We start from the raw sequence: 18,787 nt of genomic DNA on the forward strand, positions 1-18,787 counted from the left end.
TTTGGGCCACAGTTTAAGATGCTATGTGTAGTATATGGTGGCATATATAAATCAGGATTAGGTTTACATTTCAATTCTCCTTAGCCTTGACAAATTAAGTCATTTCTCTTTTCTCCCCCCAAGTTTCATTTTTATTAACCATAAAGATAAGAAAATTTTTATCCATAAAGTAGGATAAAACCCATTGTAATGTTGTAAAACAGAAAGGAGAGATGTATGTGCGTGTATGAAAGTGTCATAGACCAACACCTGGTGATTTCAATTATTCTCCACTTTATTTTTTGAGACAGGGTCTCACTGAATATGGAGCTTACTGATTTGGCTAAGCTGGCTAGCCAATGAGCTCCAGGGCTCCACCTGATTCTACCCTTCCAGCATAGACTTTAACACACGCACCTAGTCTTTAAATGTCTGCAAGGAATCCAAACTGAGGTCTTCTCAGGGTTATATAAACAGCCAATTTACTGACTGAGGCATTTCCTCATCACAAAAAGGGACACTGTAATGTAAAATACTGTCCCATCTTAGTATATAGAAAATGTTAATTATCTATTGTCTTCGAAATACAGTGTTCTTTAGAATCTCAAGAACAGCCTATAATCCCAGGAGGCAGACGAGTTCAGGTCAGCCAAAGAGAAACCTTGTCTCAAAAAACAGAAACAAAAAAAATGGAAACTCAAGAACAAGCCTATAGCTTCCACCATTCACTTTGAGAAAAGTACTACTTGTTTCTAATGAGAACTGCTGGGAGCCCTACCTCCCCACACACCCTGTTTTCAGTACAGATATTGTAATTTCCAATGTTCCTGTAGGAAAGTCTTTCACATGTCACATGGAAACCTACAAAGCAACTGTCCCACAGGAAACACGCAGTGACTGATAGTAGCTTCAAACCAAACCTATAAATGCACACATTTTTCCAACCGTTATGCTTAAGGCTGTATTAAAACGTATTTACTAAAATCACCAACTGTTTCATAATATGCTAGCTAGTACTGACTCTTTTCAGTGTCAAATCCACAAATCCTGGTTTGGCCTGAGTCAATTGTCCTAAAACTTTGAGCACATACTAGGCTGTTGAGGTTGACAGCGTAAAACTGCCTCCTTTACCTGTATCTCAAAAGGCTGACAATAAGAATCTATGTTTATTTTTAAAATATAGTTGAAAAGAATAATAACTAGAAAAGTTGCAGCTAAAGAGATGGCTCATTGGTTAAAACACTTGTTTTTGTAGAGGACCCAGGTTCAATTCCCAATATCCACAGTGGAAATTCAAAACCATCTCTAATTCCAATTTCAGGAGACCCAATGCTTTCTTCTGACCTGTGTATATTACTGGTGTCCCAATAATTATTGGACACCAATAATATACACATGACACACATACATGAAGGCAAAACACACATAAAATAAAATGAATAAGTAAAATTAAAAACCGTGAAAGTTAAATTGATGTTCCTTAAGGGATCAGAATATCTAAGTCATAGTGTTAAGTTTTCCATAATAAACGCTGCTTAAACCAAGCCACAAGAAAATAAAAATACTGAATTAACAAAGCATATTTTGAGGAAGAAGTATTAAATTTTAAGAAATAACATGGGCAACCAGGAAAGAGGAAAACAAGTAAAAATACATGGGGGCAAAAGACTCAAGTTGGTGGGGCTGGAGAAATGCCTCCGCAGGTAATGGCAGCTCAAAATTGATTTTAACTCCATTTCCAAGGAATCTGACACCCTCACAGAGACAGACACACATGCAGGCAGAACATCAATGCATCGATGCACATGAAATAAAAATAAACAAATTATTAAAAAGGAAAAGAAAGCTGGGCCTGTTAGCTTACTCATGTAATCTTGGGGAGGCAGAGGCAGGCAGATCTCTTTGAGTTCAAGGCCAGCCTGGTCTACAAAGTGAGTCCAGGACAGCCAAGGCTACACAGAGAAACCTTGTCTCAAAAACAACAACAACAAAAAAAAAATCAGGTTAGCCTCTCATATTTCTCCGTAATAATTCAAATAGTTGGCAAGTGACAAAACTACAGAATTCTAAGGGGAGTATGATACAAAGAATGAAGCCAAAGAAATCAAACTAGGATGGCAGTAAGAATTATGAATGATCTTAGAATCTGTCTGTCGAGTCCTCCTTTTCTCCATTCTTTATAGTGTGTGTGTGCCCTCCACATGTGGGAATAAAGGACAGCTCTCAGGAGCTGCTTACCCCCTCTACCATGTGAACACCATGGACTGCATTCAGGTGGTCAGGCTTGGGCACAGGCACCCTTACCCAATAAACCATCTTTCTGGCCTGCTTCTTGTAACTGCTGAAAATAAATTTTGTAATGGAAACACAGATGATAGTTACTAGGTCCATATAAATACACAAAACTAAATCAATTATCACAAGCCTAAAAATATATGCAGGTGCTGGAGAAGATTGTTCAACTTGTTGTTTGTGAAAGGACGTGGGTTTGTTCCAACACCCAAAAGGTGGCTCATAACCATCTGTAACTTCATATTTCAGGAATTTGATGCCCTCTTCTAGACTCTGTGGCCACCAGGAATGCGCACAATGTACAAAAATATATGCATACAAAGCATGCCTACAAATAAAAATTTTAAGACAGATCAATCTCCATAACTGCAAATTAGCTGACTGATGATTGATTACTAAGATATTGCTTTTATTTAAAAAGTAAATTGGTAAGTACCAAAATAATTTGGCTCAACTTTTTTTGGTGAAATAAGCATGACATGAAAACTCAGGTCATATAAATCAGAATGACAGTCACCTACATAGAAATATATCAATTTGAAGAATAAGGTAAAAATACTTATATTTCTAAGTAGTATCCTATTTTCACTTAACTATATAATACTCATAAATACAAAGAGATAATATACAAAGCAAACACTGATAAAGAAGATAAAAAGATAAATTGCAAACTGCACCATTATTCCCAGCCTTACTTAAAGATATCTTTTGTTTTCCCTCGAGACAGGGTTTATCTGTGTAACAGTCCAGGCTGTCCTGGAACTTGCTTTGTAGACCAGGCTAGCCTCAAACTCACATAGATCCATCTTCCTCTGCCTGCCAGGTGCTAGGATTAAAAGCATGCACCACCATACCCACCTTTTAAGAGATCTTTAAAATAATAAAAGGGACTGGACAGATGGCACATTGGTTCTTGCTGCTCTTGCATAGTACCCAAAACCCACATTGGAATGCTCTTCTCTGGCTTCTGGCTTCCTTAGACACTAACTAGGCCCACGTATTTGAACACCTCATCAACAGCTGATGTTGCTGTTTTGGGAGATGTTATGAAAATTTTATGAGATGTGACCTTGCTGAAAGCACACACTAACAGGTGAAAATTTGATTATTATATAACCTCACCTCCCTGGCATTTTGCTCTTGTTCTCTGCTTCCTGTTTTGGCCATGTGCTGCCATGTGGTTTAAACCCAACATTATAGACTCTGGAACCATAGTAAAAATAAATTCTCCCTTCTCTAAATTGCTTTTGGTCAAGGTATTTTATCACATTAGAAGAAAACTAAAACACAGATAAATATAACAAAAATTAAAAATAAATTTACAATCTCAACAAAAAGTTTACAAAGTCTTCTAGTGGGAACACACATGGAAATAAATGTAGTCCAAGAATCTGAATAGGCCACCATAAACCAAGTAAGAAAGGGAAAATGCTAGTGTTAACAACTCAAAGAGAGAAAAAACAAAACCCCCCCTCCCAAAAACAAAACAAACAAACAACAAAAAACCCCTTAAGCAATTTCTGAGAACAGGGTTTCTGAGAGACAAGGTCTCTCTATCAGCTGGCAGGCCTGGGACTCACTACATACGCCTTTGTCTCTCAGGCGCTGGCAGTAAAGGTGTGCACAGCCTACCTGCCAAGTTAATCAACTTTTTAAAGAGAAAGGGTCTCATATCTCCCAGGCTGGCCTGAGATTCACTGTGCAGCACTGTGAACTTCTGATCCTCCTGCTGAGTTAGTACCCAAGCTTAGGTTAGAGAGTACTGGGGAGCAAATCACTCAAGGTAAACATTCTGACCAAGCTACAGCCCCAGATGTTTCTAGATAGTGCTGACAGTTGTAAAATATGAACATACCTACCACCACCAAACTATATACTTCAAAACTGCCTAAGCTGCCTGGTATAAATACTTTACTACAACTTTTAAAAAGGAAAGGCCTTTCTGAGTCTCTATTCTCTCATGGGGTGTAACCAAATTCAACAGATCAAACCCTTTAAGATTTTACTACATCTCAATCCTATTCATCCTCTACTTATCTGTACTCCTGACATTCTCATGTTGTCTAATAGTTTCCTTCTACATTAAAACCTTCCAAATGGGAGGGAAACACTTTAAGACCATGTGATGAGAAAAAAAAAAGGCGAAACAACACGGTATTTTAAAATAGGACATTTATAGAGAGGTGAAAACGTTGCATCCAGCAGGAAACTTCCTTAAGCTCTGGGAGTATAAAAATCACTTCAGGAAGTCCCTGAAACTGACTAGATTCACTAGGCACCTCATTTCTCAAGTAAAGATTGCTGAGCGTTACTCTTAAACATGCGGAGTTACCTAGAAGAGGCAGAAACCAGCTGAATTGCCCAGAAGAAACTAGAAAGGATACTCTCCAACCTGTTGAGCTGCCAGCAGGTTGTACAATGAACTTCAGACTTAAGAGTTTTCAAGAGCTGTCAGCCTTGTTGGTGTGCTTTGGTGATAAAGTGTCTCTTGAGTCATTTCTGCTCATGTATATTCCTCTAACTTCCAGTTGGACTTTGTTGATATCTTTACTTGGCCTGTCATCAGTCTACTTATCTGGGATAAGAAGACATTTGTTAACACCACCCCAATAATAAGTGTCATGTAACACCTGAGTGTATTCTAGGAGTTTTATCCAACTAGTTCATTTACCCTCACTCAGAACTTGAAGACTCACTCATTCCTGAGTTTTCTCACCTAACACTACAGAATGTTAAAATATTGGGGTAAATGTGCTTTTACTGCCAATCCTGATTATTTGAGTTCAATCCCTGGAACCCACACAGCAGGAGAGACCTTACTCCTCAAGCTGTCTTCTGGCCTCTTCATGTGCACACACAGAGACAAACAATAAAATGTGGAGCTAGAAAGATACCTCAGTGATTAAGAGCAATTACTGGCTATATAGCCCAAGCTGGCCTTGAACTGAGAGATATGCTTGTCTCTGTTTTCCTGGGTACTGGGATAAAAGACACACACCACTCAGTCATGAAACTATATACATAAAATAATTTTAAAAGCTTTGTTATTTATTTATTTATTTATGTGCATGAGTGCTCTGTCTTCTCGCCAGAAGAGGGCATCAGATCCCATTACAGATGTTTGTGAGCTACCATGTGGTTGCAGGGAATTTCAGAATTTCTGGAAGAGCAGCTAGTGCTCTTAACCACTGAGCCATCCATCTCTCCAGCCCCCCATAAAAGATCATTTTTAAAAGCTAGGTGTGGTGGTTCATGCCTGCAATCTCAGCACTCATGAGGTTAAAGAAGAAAGAGATTCAGGCCAACCTGAGCAAAGACTCTTTAATGTGGATGTCTATGTGAGTTCCTCCTGTGGCTTCTGTGGAGTTTCTCCCTTACAGGAAAGGTCCATTTTTTAAAAAGATTTATTTGTTTATTATTCATACAGTACTCTGACTGCATGTGTGCCTGCTGGCCAAAGGAGGGCACCAGATTTCATTATAGATGGTTATGAGACACTGGGAATTGCTGGGAATTGAACTCAGTCAGGACCTTTGAAGAACAGCCAGTGATCTTAACCTCTGAGCCATCTCCCCAGCACCAAAAGGTCCATTTTAGTCTCATTATTAAAGACACTGAAAGCTGAAACAACTTCAAATGGATCCAAACATTAAATTCCCCTAACTTGTGAGCCGTTCTTTTACAGAGTAAGGAGCTCAAGGCCTCCACTAGAATAATAGTGACTGTTCTGGCTGCCCTGCTGCAAAACAAAACTAGGGCATGACAATACGCTAAACAAACCTAAAAATATGTTTCACAGATTAATTTTTTAAGTAAATGAACAAACTAAAATTATAGCTCCACATACTGGGCTATCTATAAAAGCACTTAAACACCTTGTGCACATTTTTAAAAAGCCTTCCCTGAAATGAATGGTTCAGTGAACATAATCAAATGTTCAGCGAATTAACAAATATTAACTAACAAAAGATACAGCAATGTCTAAGATCTTGCTCAAAATTCACTCTCTTGTTCCCTGACCATAAAAAGTACAGGTGAGAAAACGGGGAAAGAAAGCTGTCCTGCAAAACCTTTCTAAAAAGCAGTCTATTTTCTTGACTTACAATAGCTACTCCTACAAGTTTATGACAAGAGAAATTACTGAAGATTACATACAAATATTTTTCATTGGAAAAATTCAGATACAGCTAACTCTAATAATTTTAATTACAACTTTTAAAACAATCAAAATGAAACTGGGTGTGGTGGTGCATGTCCTTAAGGCCAGCACTCAGGGAGGGACAGGTAAGCAGATCTCTCTGAGTTTGAAGCCAGCCTGGGTATGCAGAAAGAGTTCCAAGACAGCCAAGGATACACAGAGAGACCATGTCTCGAAAAACTAAAACATAAAAATGAAAGAAATATTACGGCACCAGGATATAAAGAATATTATATACCTATTTAGTAAACTTTGAAAAAGTAAGATGATGACCTGAGAACTTTCAGTTGAAGAACAAAATACTGTAAATACATCTACCTCTTTAAGAAACACACAGTGCAGAGATGGCTCAATTGTTGAGATCACTTGTTGCTCTTGCAGAGAACTGGGGTCCAGTTCCCAGCATCAACATGGGCTGACAATCATCTGTAACTCCATTTGAAACCCTCTTCTGACCTCTGTGAACACCAGGCACACAGGAGGTGCCCAGACATACATTCAGGCGAAACATTCACATACATAAAATCAAATTAAAAAAAAAAATGTAATCTTCAAAAAAATTTTAATAGCAAAACAAAAATGTAAAAGCTTAAGACTATACACTAAAAAGCAAAACAGGGCTGGAGAACTTGCTCAGGGGTTAAGAGCACTGTCTGGTCTTCCAGAGGTCCTGAGTTCAATTCCCAGCAACCACATGGTGGCTCCTATCTGATCTGGTACCCTTTTCTGGCCTGCAGGCATACATGCAGGTAGAACACTGTCTACATAATAAATAAATAATTCTTTTAAAAAAATAAATAAAAAGCAAAACAAAATTTTGGCCTAATATTCTAGTCTATCTTTCAAGAGTTCCAAAGTGGCAGTATGAACCTAAGCCAATAAATTTTTTTTTCAAAGACTATACAGCGTGTCCATGGTTCTGAAAGATGGAGACAGATGGAAGAACATGAACTGGTCAGCAAAGTGGAGGGAGCAAAATACTCACAGAGGGGCTGAGGCGAAGGAGGAAGGCTAAATCTTCTGGGCAGAACCCCAGAGAGGCGCCAGGTCAGTGACCGATGAACGAGGAAGATCAGTAGTGAGAAGTGGGACTGAAAACATCTGTCATAGCAAGAAGTCAAGAGAGAATGTCTAAAGTTGATAAACCAAAAAAATAGACACTGTAAACATATTATTTAGAAGCATGGAGTAAAACCCCCAGGAAATCTGAACCAAAAAGGTTTTATGAAAGCAGCTGTCCCTATAGAGCAGCACTCTTTAATAGCAGTTTGGTAGAATAATAGGTATTTGATTTTTAAGCTTTTGTTCTTTTTAATTTTGCATTTTCTTCATTTTGTTTGAATACACAACCATAATTTTACTTCCTAAATCACAGCTATAACTTATTTGACAGTGTTATTCACCTATAAAGTATAAATTATCAAAGAAATCTACTGTAATTTGACCAGAATTTCTTCCTATCACAAAACAAACACAAAATAGGAGTATTGCTGATAAAAGTATCATTTCAGTTGTAAAACATTGGCTTAAATGTTTATACTTGAGGTGCCGGGCAAAATACCTTTCTTACTGGGCTTTTGTTTATTATGGGTTTTTTTGCTTGTTTTTGGAAACAGGGTTTCACTGTATAGCTCTGGCTGTCCTGGAACTTGCTCTGTAGACTAGGCTGGCCTCAAACTCAGAGATCCACCTGCCTCTGCCTCTTGAGTGCAGGGATTAAAGACATGCACCACCATTGCTTGGCCTTCCTTACTATTTCTATATTAGTCTAGTAGCCAGTGAAAACCCCATAAAATCCAAATCATGCTGCTACTCATATGATGAGGGCCTAACAAGGTCCTTCAGAATTTACCAGAATCCCACTCCAACCTTCTGTCTCTGGGTTCAGCTACATTTTCCTGGAACACTCGAGCTTATATCCTTTGCAGATGCTGTGTCTGTAGTACCCTTTACACATTCATTCCTTCACTGAACATTCTTCAATCAAATGTCACCTTAACTTTAACTCATATTCTTAGAAGATTTTATTCCCCATTCCTCTTTTATTTCCCACTTAGTATTCTACTACATTTTTATTAATATTTTAAAACTATGTTTCATTCTTTTACTCTACCTAGAATGCTAGCTCTAAAGGAATATGAATTTTTGTTTACTGAAGCCCACGGATCTATTATTTCTGACAATAAGTGTTTAATGAACTAACAGTTAAAAAAAAAAAAAAGATGCTGGGCATGGTGGCACACGCCTATAATTCCAGCACTCAGGGAGGCAGAGGCAAACAGACAGATAGATCTCTGAGTTCGATGCCAGCCTAGTCTACAAATTGAGTCCAGGACAGCCAAGGCTATATAGAAAACTCCGTCTCGAAAAACACCAAAAAAACTAACATCACAGGAAGAAACCGCATTATTGATAATTAAGTAAAATAGATTAGATCCCTTAAGAAATCCTGGGAAGCATATTTGCATCTCAGAGGAAAGGAGACTGAAAAATTGAGCACAACTTTGCTCACTGGAGGACCTGTTTCCTCAACAGATGAGATGACCTTTTTATTTAAAGTCACAGTAATAATCTCACTCATTAACCACAGCTCGGCATGGCCTCAATGTCCACTATTGACTTCAACTCTGAATAAAGATCAGGAGCACACTGTTCATCTTTATTTTTTTTCCCCCAGAACCACATAAAGAGCAAACTGGTATTCAGGAGCAATTATTACAGATCTTTTCATTGTAGTCCACATTGATGACAGATAATACATCAGTCATAATGTCAAAGAATTTCATCTACTCTACACAGTAACTTGTGAAATAAAAATTTAGACAGGCTGAAGTGGCGCATGCTTTTAATCCCACCACTCAGGATGCAGAGGCAGGCGGGTCTCTATGAGTTCGAGGCCAGCCTGGTCTACAAAGTGAGTTTCAGGATAACCAGGGTGCTGTTACAGTGAAACCCTGTCCTGAAAAACAAAACAACAACAACAAAAAAACTTTTAATGATTAATTATAAGAAAAAAGAAATTAACCACTCTTTACTGATACACAGAAGTACACGTGATAAGTACATACATACCAAGTACAAAAAGCAGTTCATACATCTTCAGAAAGAATTATCATTAAGCTTTTTCCAGATCTCATGTCATTAACAAAACACAGTATATGACACAAAGACTTGATCAAAATCATTTATTAATAATTTATTTTGTATTCTTGGAGAACAGATTTTGGCATGGCTACTCTGCAACTATTTTGAACTCATCTTCTCAAAAACAACATAGTTTTACCTTCTTTTTTCCATCACAAATAGTAAAAGCATTTGTAAATAAAAGGTAAACTGAAAAGCCTGCTCACAGACATACATAACAAAAACAGAATGAAGTAGTAAAACAAAGCAGTCCTGATATTGATGAAAACAAACTTAGGAAAGATTATCAAGAAAATAGCATACATCAGAACAGAACAAAGAAAGAAAGCACTTAGAAAATAATGAAATGGAAAACTGGAAATGAAGATGAGCAATTATAAAACTAATGCTCAAGAAAGAAATCCAAAAATTAAAGCATAGTAAAAGATATCCAAGAAACTCTCCTGAACCCACAGATTGAAATGGCTTACCATTAACAGGAAAATGTAACAGAGAATCACACCAAGACCAGTACATTCTGATGAAGTTACTGAACTTCAAGGATAAAGAAAGAAATTTGCCAATACCCAGGCAGAAGTAGGTCACCTACAAAGGGAAAAAAACAGTCAGGCTGGCTGGCCCCAGACTTCTCTATAGTAACCCTATATGCCAAAAGACAAGGGAACAGTCTGTTGAGTATTAAGGGAAGGGAAATGTAGCTCCAAATTCTATAACCAGACAAAACACCCTTTCACTTTAAAAGTCATGAATAGTATTTCAAACATAAGAATGCTGAGAATACAGCATTCAAGCAATCACTCTCAGAAAATCTACTTTATATTAGACTGAAGTGTATTAAGGCTTCAGCATTACAGTAATAACCACAGGTCTTCTATGAACTACCAAGTTCAGCAGTTGTAAAATGCACTGTTTTCATATTTTAGTTTATCTGAAATCACATGCACATTACAAATGATGCCATGGTTTGACAGCATTTAACCATGTTAGCAGTTTATCACATCTTATTAGCTTTATTACAAAATACTAAAGCATTCAAAAACTGATGGTATCCTAAACAAAACGATATAAAGTATGTTTGTAAGATGAGAAGAATGAGAGCAAATTACAAAGTAGTTTTAAAAGATGATGAAAACCAAGCAGAGATACAGCTAACAACAACAAAAAGTCTAGTATTACAGAAGTAAACCCACATACACATTATGTGAATGAGTAACAGCATCTTAAATTGGGTCCAAAAAGACCAACCTTGATCCAACTATAGAGGGTCTACATGAGACAAACCTAAACAGGAGACTTTGAAAAGTTAAAAGTAAAAGGTTAAACCAAAGAGTGAATCAATCAGGCAGATATAAACACTTTTAAAACTCATTAAATTAAAAATGAAACATTAAAAGAGCTAAAAGACAGTCACTTTTCCTAGTGATCAAAATTAAAATCTAGCCAGACACAGTGGCCTACAACCTCTTATCCCAGTAATCTAGAAGAAGATGATCCAGAGTTCAAGACCAATACGGATCCAACATGGTAATGCCTTCAATAACAACATTTTTTAAGACCCATAACCTAGCTGGGAGTGACACACAGGACTGTGATCCTAGCACTCAGGAGGCAGAGGGAGGCGGATCTCTTGAGTTCAAGGATAGCCTGGTCTACAGGGTGCTATTGCAGAGAAAACCGGTCTTGAAAAATAAAAACAAAAAGGAAAAAAATAAAAAAGATCTCCAAACAAAGTACTTTCAACTGATCATGAAATGAAAACTAAGTATTGAGCACTCAATTACATGGTAGAAAATAAAAAGGCTAAAATTCACACTAAAGGAATTTTAAAATGTCTTAAATAACTCAGGGAGCAGATGCTAAGAACTGGGAGCTAAGGCTAGTGAGAAGTCTAGACAGGTAAGGGTGCTTGTTAAACCACAGGACCAGAATACAAAACCAAAAATCCACATGGCAGAAGAACTGATTTCCAGAGGTTGTCCTCTAACCTCTTCACAAATGTCCTTGGGACACATATACAGACCTACACAAATAAAATGTAATTAAAAGCAAAGTGTGGTACACACAACCTTCAATCCTAGTGCTCAAGAGACAGAAGTAGGCAGATCTCTCTGGAGACAGCTTCACCTACAAAGTAGTTCCAGGCCAGACAAGCCTACACATTAAGACCCAGTTTTTTAGAAACAATAAAGGCCCTGGAGAGATGACTCAGTGTTTGAGAACACTGGTTTTTCTTCTAGAGAACCCTGATTCAGTCCCCAGCACCCACATGGCTGTGGCTCCAGTTCCAGAGGACCCCTCACACAGACATACCTGCAGGCAAAACACCAATGCACATGGAATTTTTAGAAATTTTTAAGAAAAGCCAGGCAGTGGTGGCGCAAACCTTTAATCCCAGCAGTGCTCAGGAGGCAGGAGTAGGTGGAGCTCCATGAGTTTGATGCCAGTCTGGCCTACAGAATGAGTTCCAGGACAGCCAGGGATACACAGAGAGAAATCCTTTCTCAAAAAAACAGTGTTTTGTGTTTTTTTTTTTTAAGTTAAAGTTCATCATTAACTACATAGTAAGTTGAAAGCCAGTCTGAGCTATGAGACCTTGTTTCATAAATTAACAAATATAAATATCAACTCACTGCTCTAACAATAATTTGCTGAATGGAGTATTTAAGGCTGTTTGCTAACTCATGAGAAGCAGAAGCTCAGATCATAGCCACCCACATAACAAGCCTGCTGTTTTGTATACAGATCACTAAGCCCAGCTCCAAAAGAATCACTGGAGCTTTCTGACTTCCATCCCGGCCAACAAAACATGAGCCCTACCTAAGTTCAAGGCCTTGTTGGAGGCAGTGTGGTCTTGTTAGAGGAAGTGTGTCACTGGGAGTGGGCTTTGAGGTTTCAAATGTTAAACCAGACTCTGAGTCTTTTCCTGTTGCCTGCCAATACAGATGTTTAACTCTCAGCTCCTTCTCCAGTACATGTCTACCTGCCTGCCTGCAAACATGCTTCCTACCACGACAATGAACTTAACCTCTTAAACTGTAAGTAAGCCCCAATTAAATGGTTTCCTTTATAAAAAGTTGCCATGATCATGGTGTCTCTTCACCAATGCATGTGGATTTTTTTTTAAACAGCAAGAGAACAGTGATTAAGATGGACACACACACACACACACACACACACACAACTTTTAAATCTCTTTTAAAAATACATGAGCAGGGCTGGAGAGATGGCTCAGTGGTTAAGAGCACTGACTGCCTCTTCCAGAGATCCTGAGTTCAATTCCAAAACCACGAGATCTGATTCTCTCTTCTGGTATGTGTGAAGACAGAGCAATTCATACTCGATGGATGGATGGATGGATGGATGGATGGATGGATGGATGGATGGATGGATGGATGGACGAGTGAATAAATAGTTTCAGCTAAGACAAGGCTATGTGGTGAGAAACTGCCTCCTCTCACCCCCCCCAAAAAGGAAAAACTATGCCTGTTGTCCATTTTCCACTTTGCTATTTGGTTCTTGTGCTCATTTAGTTTCTATTTAAAACTAGTTTTAGGGCTGTATTAAATGGCTATACTTGTAATACTGCCTTGATTTCCCTGGTTTGAAGGGATAAAGTCCATTAGAGAGAGGACGTCACAGTGGCAAGAATCTGAAGCAGGTGGTCATACAGAGTATCCACCTCTGTCCACAGAGAACAGAGAAGAGATAAATGCTAAAGTTCCTACATTCTTTAAATAAAATTTTATTCACAGTATTTTCTTCTATACTTAACTTTTTACATTTCTATGTTGCTAGGCTTTAAGTATGTTCTCTTCCATAATTATATTAAAGTAAATTTTATTTGTGCTTCACTCTCACCTTTTCCCTTTACTTAAACCATAAACTTTAAAAAAAAAGATTTATTCATTTATTATTTACACAGCATTCTGCCTGCATGTGTGCCTACGCACCAGATCTCACTATAGATGGTTGTGAGCCACCATGTGGTTGCTGGACCTTTGGAAGAACAGCCAGTATTATTAACCTCTCAGCCATATCTTCAGCCCCAACCATAAACGTTTTTGAGACAGGGTCCTGGCTAGCTTGGAACTTAAAACGCTGACCAGGCTGGCCTTGAACTAAAAAAAATTCACCTGCTTCTGCCTCTAAAGTGCTTGTTAACCTATAAACTTCTAAGAGCTCACTGGAAGTTGAGGAGTATAAACTGCTTTCAGAAATTTCTTTTATATGTATTTAATTTTAACTTGAACTATCCTGTTCAGATACTCTCTTTCCTACCTCAAAGAGTATGCTGTCACCTTAAATATTTCTACAGATGTAGTCTCCTCATTGATAATGGTATTGTAATTTTTTAAAATATTTCTTACAGCCTTATTATAATGTTTTTGTACACTACAGGATCCAATTAACTCATTTATAATAAATAAATACCATTTGGGGGGGCTGCAGAGAGCTCTGAGGTTAAGAGCACTGGCATTCTTTCAAAGGTCCAACAACCACATTGTGGCTCATAATCATCTATAGTGAGATCTGGTGACCTCTTTTGGCCTGCTGGCACCCATGCAGGCAGAACCCTGTATAAATAATAAATACATAAATTTTTTTAATACCATTTAATTCAAATACTGAACATTTCACTAAAACAAAGTATTGTGGAAAGCGATTCATTAAAATAATTTAGTACCATGGATATACTTAAAACACTATCTTTTATTAAGGATTATTTATTTTAAATTGTACATATTTACTTGTGTTTCTGTGTTCACAGTAAACACACCACTTTGAGTGTATGGATGTCAGAGGACTTGTGGAAGTTAGTTCTCTCCCTCCACCATGGGGGTTTCAAGCCATGGCTCAAACTTCGCTTGCAAGGCTTGGCAGCAAACGCCTTTATCTATTGATCCATTTCTTTGTGAGCCATCCCATGTGGGTGCTAGCAACTGAATTCCAATTCCCCCGAAAGAATTCAACTTTCTATTACAGTTACAATTTTTCTAGAAGAACCTCTATCTAGATGCCGAAGAAAACTAAACACCCTTCAAGACCTTAAAAATTATCTTATTTTGGATTAAAACTATGAAACTCTGTCTTTCAAGGATATGCTGTAATATTCTAGGTAGGTGGCACCTGTGGTGGCCAGCACCTTGGCAAAGAAAAGATGACTAGAAGTTCTGGACTCATTCACCTGACCTGAATTTCCAAAAGTGACTAAAATAAACTAGCTATAGGAATCACTTTGTAATTTTACAAGCAACACAAACTCTCACCATTTCAAATAGCAAATCTCAGTTACCTCTTCAAATGTTAGCTAAAGTAACTGAAGAGATCGGTAAGTAGTTAATGTGTACTTGTGTTCCATAATAATGACTTTACAAATATTAACAGTGAGCGGAAAATAGCTCAGTAGTAAAAAGCAGCAAGTGTCTTCATCTGCCCCCTGTGGGCAGGCAGACATGCAGACACACACACAAACACACACAGTAATATACATTTTTTAATTTCTTTGTATTATTTATATTTATGTGCTTGCATGTGTGTGCTATGTTTATGCAGGTGTCCAAGGAGGAAAAAAGAGGGTGCCAGATCTCCTGGGGCTGAGTTACAGGCAGTTATGAGCTGCCCAGCCCTGGTGCTGGGGCCAGGTTCTTCGCAAGAGCAGCAAGCCATCTTAACCACTAAGCCTATCTCTAGCCCCATAAAAATAAATCTCGGGGGGAAAAACAAATACTGGCTAATGGTCATGAAAAGCCTCTATTCATGCCCTAAACTGTTTCCATATTCTAAATATTTAATCTTAACTCTCTATCCATGTAATAGCTACCCATATAATAACATCTCTCTTGTTGCTTTAGATCATGCTTTTAGCTAAATAAAGCTTCCAAAACAGGTTTTTTTTTTCCTCAGAGAAACTGCCTCAAAACTTCCATTACCAACCCCCCCATGTCAATCATTCCTCCTCCACTAAATTCAATCTCAATGTTAAATATACTAACAATTCTGCAACTTTATCAAAACAAAAACGAAGCAACCTAACATCAGGTGCTTCTTTTTGCCCTTTGAGGTACAGAGTTGTTTTCCTAGATTCACTTTCCTCTCACTCTCTCAGCTCAGAGCAATGAAGCTTTAGCCTACTTCACTGAAACTGCCTTCCTCAAGGACCACTCATCTCCAGTGGCAACTTCACCCCTACCTTACCTGACCTCCATGTGAAACTTTCTTTGCTTGACCAACCAAATGTTTTTTGTTTTGTTTTGTTTTTTTGTCACCATTTCCCATCCTACACCAGTTTCTTTAACTCTTAAAGCTAGTACACAACTGGGCATGGTGGCACATGCCTGTGATCCCAGCACTAGGGAGGAAGAGACAGGCACATCTCTGTGAGTTCGAGGCCAGCCTGGTCTACAGAGTGAGTTCCAGGATGGCCACGACTACACGAGAAACCCGTCTCAAAAAAAAGAAAAAGAAAGCTAAAGCACAAATTTTTTGTATCTACTGCTTATTTTTCTATTGAACCCATCCAGCCTCGAGAAGGAAAGGGAGAGAAAGAGGAACAGACAAACAAGAGAGACAGACAGACAGTGAGACAGAGCTGTTAACAATGCCCTGGTTTATATAGTTTAAAGCCATACCTGGAGTTTGCTGAATTCCAGGCCAAACCAACTTGCTCCTTTTTAACTCTAATTGGCAATTCAAATTTGGCAAACTCAAAAACTAAGCCACTGATAAAGCTTTACTGTTCTTTTCCAAGTTAAATAATGTCAATTCAATCCTTTCATTTACTCAACTAAAAAGCTTCAAATCAGAGCCAGACAGATGGTGAAATGGTTAAAGCACAGTGCTCTTGCAGAAGGCCTGACTTCCAGCACTCACATAAGGTGGTTCTCAATTGCCTGTAACTTCGGCTCCAAGGTATCTAAACCCTTCTAGCTTCTTTAGGCACTTGCAGATATATAAGCACAGCTATGAATACACGTAATTTAAAAATAAAAAACTTTTAAAAAAGAAACCTTAAAATCATTCTTAATGCAGTCTCCACTCCACCACCCTCCACAGCAAATGTCAACCAATAAATCCTAATAACTAAGTCTAGGACAGATGCCCAAGAACATATTCACTTCTCAGCTGATGTAGTAAGTGTGAGGAACAATCTTTTCTCTATTTCTGCACAGCCCTGCTCTGCTACAGTCTATACACTCAGCACAGTGAGTCAAAGAATGAACTTGTAAAAATGGCACTCCTGTGTGTGATTGTGTCACTTCTAATGGAAACACCTCTAACAGGTCTCATTGAAAGTAAAGGCCAAAAAAAAAAAAAAAAAAGAAAGTAAAGGCCAACACTTTCACCCACTAACACCAAGACTCTTTCCTTCACTTTCAGCTGCCCCAGTCAGAGGAAGCCCCTCAGCCCACTCTAGGGCTTCTATGCTTGTTACTATCTCTACCTAGAAAGCTAGGCCCTCGAACAATCAACATATCACCCCCTCAGCACACCCACATGCCCAATTTTACTTTCCCTGAAGAACACTTATCAGTAACAGGTTTGGTCTTTTAACTTAATTGTCAGGCTTGCTATCTCTCTTATTCTAGCAAGAACTGTGTGTGCTAGTCACTAAAAATTTTTTAAGATTTTTTTGTTAAATTTGGAGTTAAATCTAAGATTCATTTTACATATCAGAACCTGATACAGAAACTTTGCTAGCAAGTCAAAGTTTCACATGATCCTACAACTTAAGATATCAAGACTAGAACAAGACCAAGCAAACCCTGGCCTATATATGAGAAAGGTTTTCAAACTTTTGTCTTTTTGTCTTTCTTTCTTTCTTTCTTTCTTTTTGGGGGGGGGGAGGAGGTGGGGGTTCCACTGGCAAATTTCTCTCAACTGCGACAGATAGTCCCAGGGCTTTTGTCTCTAGAGTTGCTATCTCTGGGGGAAAAAACAGCAATGGTCATCAGGAATAAAATATATATGAGTGAGTGAGTGTGTGTCTGTGTGTGTGTGTGTGTGTGTGTTTCTAAAACAAAAAATATCTAAATGTTTCTAAAACAATACTAAGGCTTTCGTTTAAGATAGGGCCAATTTACTACTCAAAAGTAAAATAGATTTGTTTATATGAAGAATTAATAGGAAATAAGTAGTGTGACAAAAAACCCATTCAAGAAATATTAGAGATCTTTTCTTAATTTCTTAAATCATAATTGCTTATGTTTATGATGTGTGTGAGTGCCACTGGGAAAGGAATTTCTGTAGTGTAAAGTGCAAAAACAGCACGATCTTTTTCTTTTTTCACAATTTCACAAACTGAATGTTAATTCCTAACCATGTATCTAAACAATCTAAGCATTATGATTTTCCTTTCTTTATTAAGTTAAAAGCTTTTTGTTTGTTTGTTTTGTTTTTTGAGACAGGGTTTCTCTGTGTAGCTCGGGCTGTAGCGAAACTTGCTCCGTAGACCTTGAACTCAGAGCTCTGCCTGCCTCTGCTTTCTGAGCACTGAGATTAAAGGCCTGCATCAACAGCCTGCCAGAACAGGGTTTTGTTGTTGTTGTTGTTGTTACTGTTTTTTAAACAAACAAAAAATCCACAAGAGGCTAGAGAGATGGCTCAGAAGTTAAGAGCACTGGCTGTTCTTCCAAAGGTCCTGAGTTCAATTCCCAGCAACCACATGGTGGCTCACTACCATCTATACTAGGATCTTATGTCCTCCCCTGGCATACAGGTGTACATACAGTCAGAACAATCATAAAGTAAATAAATAAATCTACAAAAACGAAAACAAAACAAAATGAACTTTTTGCTCAAACAAAGTACTTGGCAGCTCTTCTGCATGTCTGAGTCATCAGCATCATGGCTCTTACGCTTTCTCCACCATTATTAAGTAAAGGGTTATCTGAGTACATGGAAAGCAGGACAACTTAAGTGACTATAAGCATGAATACATCAAATGAAAGGATGGTCTGTGTCATGGTGGAAATAAAACAGGACAACTTGGGAGTTCATCCTAATAGTCAGAATGGTGTACAACTTAAAACTTAAAAATAGTTTAATGGAATTTTCTGTTAGCTTTCATCTACTGAAGTTTATTTCAGGTAAATGCAATAAAGTTTTGTTTTCTGAAAGTAAAACTTTGGAGAAGGAAGAAGATACTGTACTTGGTTACCCAAGAGTCTTGTAAAA

General features: G+C 38.0%; 1 protein-coding gene across 1 annotated transcript in view; it reads right to left on the minus strand.

Annotated features, from left to right (window-relative positions):
• Window positions 1–18,787, minus strand: part of Ube2g1 (ubiquitin conjugating enzyme E2 G1) — a 67,121-nt gene that overhangs the window by 31,523 nt on the left and 16,811 nt on the right. The gene's annotated exons all lie outside the window — the stretch shown is intronic.

The sequence above is a fragment of the Meriones unguiculatus genome, chromosome 7, assembly GCF_030254825.1.
Source record: "Meriones unguiculatus strain TT.TT164.6M chromosome 7, Bangor_MerUng_6.1, whole genome shotgun sequence".
In the NCBI taxonomy this organism is placed as follows: Eukaryota; Metazoa; Chordata; class Mammalia; order Rodentia; family Muridae; genus Meriones; species Meriones unguiculatus.